Raw genomic sequence first — 6,000 nt, 5'->3', positions numbered from 1 at the left:
CCGTATACTCGTAGCATCGTCACTCCACCGCCCGTGGCAAAGGCAGTGCCCGTGGAATTGACAAGAAGAGCGGGGTATTCGTTGCGCTAAGAAGGATAGCACGCTTTTCTGTACCTCTCTTCGTTTTAACTTTCTGAGCGTGTTTTTAATCCAAACATATCATATCTATATATTTTTGGAATCAGGAACCGACAAGGAATACGATGAAAGTGTTTTTAAATTGATTTCGAAAAAAAAAATTTGATAATAATTTTTATATATTTAATTTTCAGAGCTTGTTTTTAATCCAAATATAACATATTGATATGTTTTTGGAATCAGCAAATGATGGAGAATAAGATAAACGTAAATTTGGATCGTTTTATAAATTTTTAATTTTTTTTACAATTTTCAGATTTTTAATGACCAAAGTCATTAATTAATTTTTAAGCCACCAAGCTGAAATGCAATACCGAACCCCGGGCTTCGTTGAAGAGTACTTGACCAAAATTTCAACCAATTTGGTTGAAAAATGAGGGCGTGACAGTGCCGCCTCAACTTTCACGAAAAGCCGGATATGACGTCATCAAAGACATTTATCAAAAAAATGAAAAAAACGTTCGGGGATTTCATACCCAGGAACTCTCATGTCAAATTTCATAAAGATCGGTCCAGTAGTTTAGTCTGAATCGCTCTACACACACACACACACAGACACACACACAGACACACACACGCACATACACCACGACCCTCGTTTCGATTCCCCCTCGATGTTAAAATATTTAGTCAAAACTTGACTAAATATAAAAAGAAGAAAACAAGTCGCGTAAAGCGAAAATACAATATTTAGTCAAGTAGCTGTCGAACTCACAGAATGAAACTGAACGCAATGCCATTTTTCAGCAAGACCGTATACTCGTAGCATCGTCAGTCCACCGCTCATGGCAAAGGCAGTGAAATTGACAAGAAGAGCGGGGTAGTAGTTGCGCTAAGAAGGATAGCACGCTTTTCTGTACCTCTCTTCGTTTTAACTTTCTGAGCGTGTTTTTAATCCAAACATATCATATCTATATGTTTTTGGAATCAGGAACCGACAAGGAATAAGATGAAAGTGTTTTTAAATTGATTTGGACAATTTAATTTTGATAATAATTTTTATATATTTAATTTTCAGAGCTTGTTTTTAATCCGAATATAACATATTTATATGTTTTTGGAATCAGCAAATGATGGAGAATAAGATAAACGTAAATTTGGATCGTTTTATAAATTTTTATTTTTTTTTACAATTTTCAGATTTTTAATGACCAAAGTCATTAATTAATTTTTAAGCCACCAAGCTGAAATGCAATACCGAACCCCGGGCTTCGTCGAAAATTACTTAACCAAAATTTCAACCAATTTGGTTGAAAAATGAGGGCGTGACAGTGCCGCCTCAACTTTCACGAAAAGCCGGATATGACGTCATCAAAGACATTTATCAAAAAAATGAAAAAAATGTTTGGGGATTTCATACCCAGGAACTCTCATGTAAAATTTCATAAAGATCGGTCCAGTAGTTTAGTCTGAATCGCTCTACACACACACACACACACACAGACACACAGACACACAGACACACTCACATACACCACGACCCTCGTTTCGATTCCCCCTCGATGTTAAAATATTTAGTCAAAACTTGACTAAATATAAAAAACGGCAGGCCAAAGCAAAAAGGACTTACTGTGTTCTGCCTAGTTGTTATTGTCTATAGTGCTTGTGATGAAGTGTAAGAACACAGTTGTCTACAGTGTTTGTGATGAAGTGTAAGAACACAGCTGTGGAGGGGGGGGGGGGGATTGAGGGAAAGAGGGGGTGAGGGAAAGGGGGGGAGGGGAGGGGAGAGATCGAGAGATTGTGATGAGGATGACACACCAACTTGAGTTTTTGCCAGGGAAGTTGGTGAACTCAGCCGAGGACCTTACTCGGCAGAAATACAATTATGCATGTGTTTTGAAAACTGAAACATTGAGACAGGGCAGAAACTGGGTCTCTCTCTCTTTATGTTTCTATTTTCCTACCTCTATTTGTCTATCTGTCTGCCTCTGTCCCAGTCCGGTATCGCCATAATGACTAAAGGGGCGTTAAACAACAATAACTACCCAACCGTCTTAGTCTTTGTCTCTCTCGATCTCTCCCTTCCCTCTCTTTCCCTCAACCCCCCCCCCCCCCCTTCTGTTTCACTGTCTGACTGTCTCTGTCTGTCTCTCTCTTTTTATCTCTGTCTCTCTCTGTCTCTGTCTGTCTATCTCTGTCTGTCTATCTCTGTCTCTGTCTGTCTCTGTTTCTGTCTGTCTATCTCTGTCTGTCTATCTCTTTCTCTCTCTGTCTATCTCTGTCTCTCTCTGTCTTTGTCTGTCTATCTCTGTCTCTATCTGTCTATCTCTGTCTCTGTCTGTCTATCTCTGTCTCTGTCTGTCTCTCTGTCTCTGTCTGTCTATCTCTGTCTCTGTCTGTCTATCTCTGTTTATCTCTGTCTGTGTCTGTCTATCTCTGTCTGTCTATCTCTGTCTCTGTCTGTCTATCTCTGTCTCTGTCTGTCTGTCTCTGTCTCTGTCTCTCTCTGTCTATCTCTGTCTCTCTCTGTCTTTGTCTGTCTATCTCTGTCTCTGTCTGTCTATCTCTGTCTGTCTATCTCTGTCTATGTCTGTCTATCTCTGTCTCTGTCTGTCTATCTCTGTCTCTGTCTGTCTATCTCTGTCTGTCTATCTCTGTCTCTGTCTGTCTATATCTGTCTCTGTCTGTCTATCTCTGTCTCTGTCTGTCTATCTCTGTCTATCTCTGTCTCTGTCTGTCTATCTCTGTCTCTGTCTGTCTATCTCTGTCTCTGTCTGTCTATCTCTGTCTCTGTCTATCTCTGTCTCTGTCTGTCTATCTCTGTCTCTGTCTGTCTATCTCTGTCTCTGTCTGTCTATCTCTGTCTCTGTCTGTCTATCTCTGTCTCTCTCTGTCTCTGTCTGTCTATCTCTGTCTCTGTCTGTCTATCTCTGTCTCTGTCTGTCTATCTCTGTCTCTGTCTGTCTATCTCTGTCTCTGTCTATCTCTCTCTGTCTATCTCTGTCTCTGTCTATCTCTGTCTGTCTATATCTGTCTCTGTCTGTCTATCTCTGTCGATGTCTGTCTATCTCTGTCTGTCTATATCTGTCTGTCTATCTCTGTCTGTCTCTGTCTGTCTCTGTCTCTGTGTGTCTCTGTCTGTCTCTGTTTCTGTCTCTGTCTGTCTTTCTCTTTCTCTGTCTGTCTATCTCTGTCTCTGTCTGTCTATCTCTGTCTCTGTCTCTATCTGTCTCTATCTGTCTATCTCTGTCTCTGTCTGTCTATCTCTGTCTCTGTCTATCTCTCTCTGTCTATCTCTGTCTCTGTCTGTCTCTGTCTCTGTCTGTATATCTCTGTCTCGCTCTGTCTATCTCTGTCTCTGTCTGTCTCTGTCTCTGTTTGTCTATCTCTGTCTCTGTATCTCTGTCTCTGTCTGTCTATCTCTGTCTCTGTCTGTCTCTGTCTCTGTCTGTCTCTGTCTCTGTCTGTATATCTCTGTCTCGCTCTGTCTATCTCTGTCTCTGTCTGTCTCTGTCTGTCTATCTCTGTCTCTGTCTATCTCTGTCTCTGTGTGTCTCTGTCTCTGTGTGGCTATCTCTGTCTCTGTCTGTCTATCTCTGTCTCTGTCTGTCTATCTCTGTCTGTCTATCTCTTTCTTTCTATCTCTGTCTCTGTCTATCTCTGTCTGTCTATATCTGTCTCTGTCTGTCTATCTCTGTCTCTGTCTGTCTCTCTCTGTCTCTGTCTGTCTATCTCTGTCTCTGTCTGTCTATCTCTGTCTCTGTCTGTCTATCTCTGTCTCTGTCTATCTCTGTCTGTCTATCTCTGTCTCTGTCTATCTCTGTCTCTGTCTGTCTATCTCTGTCTCTGTCTGTCTATCTCTGTCGCTGTCTGTCTATCTCTGTCTATCTCTGTCTGTCACTATCTCTGTCTGTCTGTCTCTATCTGTCTTTCTCTGTCTCTGTCTGTCTATCTCTGTCTCTGTCTGTCTCTGTCTGTCTGTCTCTGTCTGTCTATCTCTGTCTCTGTCTGTCTATCTCTGTCTGTCTATCTCTGTCTGTCTATATCTGTCTGTCTATCTCTGTCTCTGTCTGTCTATCTCTGTCTGTCTATCTCTGTCTGTCTGTCTCTGTCTGTCTCTGTCTGTCTCTGTTTCTGTCTCTGTCTGTCTATCTCTTTCTCTGTCTGTCTATCTCTGTCTGTCTATCTCTGTCTCTGTGTGGCTATCTCTGTCTCTGTCTGTCTATCTCTGTCTGTCTGTCTATCTCTGTCTGTCTATCTCTGTCTATCTCTGTCTCTGTCTGTCTATCTCTGTCTCTGTCTGTCTATCTCTGCCTGTCTATCTCTGTCTCTGTGTGTCTGTCTCTGTCTGTCTATCTCTGTCTCTGTCTGTCTATCTCTGTCTATGTCTGTCTATCTCTGTCTCTGTCTGTCTATCTATGTCTGTATATCTCTGTCTGTCTATCTCTGTCTCTGCCTGTCTATCTCTGTCTCTGTCTGTCTATCTCTGTCTGTCTATCTCTGTCTGTCTCTGTCTCTGTATACATAATACATAAAGAAAAGACATATACTGTTCAAAAAAAGAAACGCATAGTTGCTACTTGCCAAATTTGTTTTATTTTTCGAAAAAATTAACAGAAAATCCAATATTTAGATTATTTGTTTGAAATTTGGTATGGACACAGTTGAATGCACACACAGTTCATTTGCATCTTCAAATCAATCAGTCAATCAATACGATTGGGTGCCGAGGCTGTCAAGTCAGTAGGGGGTGTAACTGCCTTGAGCAGCAACAACTGCCCGGCACCTTCTGGGCATGGACTGGATCAGATGCCGGATATCTTGCTGTGGGATGGTGTCCCACTCCTCCTGAAGTGCCTGCAATAGATCGCGGTGATTTGCCGGCGCTTCTTCTCGCCTGCGCACACGTCTGTCCAATTCATCCCAGAGGTGTTCTATCGGGTTCATGTCTGGCGACATGGATGGCCAGGGAAGCACCTGGACATGGTGGTCGGTGAGGTACTGGGTGGTGAGTTGTGCTGTGTGCGGGCGAGCGTTGTCCTGCTGGAATATGGCATCCTGGTCAGCCAGAAGAGGAAGGGCGTGTGGGCGCAGAATTTCCTCCACGTATCACTGGGCAGTTATGCGCCCTTGGACGTGCACCAGGGTGCTCCTTCCAGCGGTATTGATCGCCCCCCACACCATGACGCCTCCACCACCATGAACGGGTGCCTCATCCACACAGTTGGGCGCGTAACGTTCGTTTACTCTCCGGTAGACCCTCCTCCGACCATCATGTCGCTGGAGCAGGAAGTAGGACTCGTCGCTGAACCACACGTGTCTCCAGTGATTCCGGACGGTCCAGCGAAGGTGCTGGTTGCCCCACTGCACTCGGTTCTGGCGATGGCGGCGGGTGAGGACAGCTCCTCTGTGAGGTCTGCGAGCTCTCAAACCAGCTTCATGCAGGCGGTTCCGCACGGTCTGGTCCGATAATCGGTGTGGCCCGGGGAGAGCCTGGACAGAAGATGAGGCCGACAGGAAACGATTCCGGAGGTGGCGGAGCCGTATGAAGCGGTCGTGAGCAGCAGTTGTCGCCCTTGGTCTTCCCGCTCGTGGCAAGTCAGCAACGGAGCCAGTGGCTTGAAACCTGACCCACAGTCTACTGATGGTGCTCTGGGACACGTGGAAGTGCCTGGCGATTGCACTTTGACTTTGGCCTGCTTGTAAACGACCCAATGCAATTTGGCGGTCTTCTCTGCTCAATCGGGCCATCTTTCGTCGCTGAATTGTCGTCTGATTTCTTTGTGGCGAACAATCCGCTTTTATGGGTTTTGGAAGACATGGTGAGAGCTCAATATTCCCCGAGTTTCACGAGATTACACTGAAGCATGACGAGTGGTCATGCCAAATGAGCAATTTTGACATTGTAGCCACTGATAA

The sequence above is a fragment of the Littorina saxatilis genome, linkage group LG16 (genome assembly GCF_037325665.1).
Source record: "Littorina saxatilis isolate snail1 linkage group LG16, US_GU_Lsax_2.0, whole genome shotgun sequence".
Lineage (NCBI taxonomy): Eukaryota > Metazoa > Mollusca > Gastropoda > Littorinimorpha > Littorinidae > Littorina > Littorina saxatilis.
The sequence above is the reverse complement of the archived record's forward strand: the minus strand, read 5'-3'. Positions refer to the sequence as shown.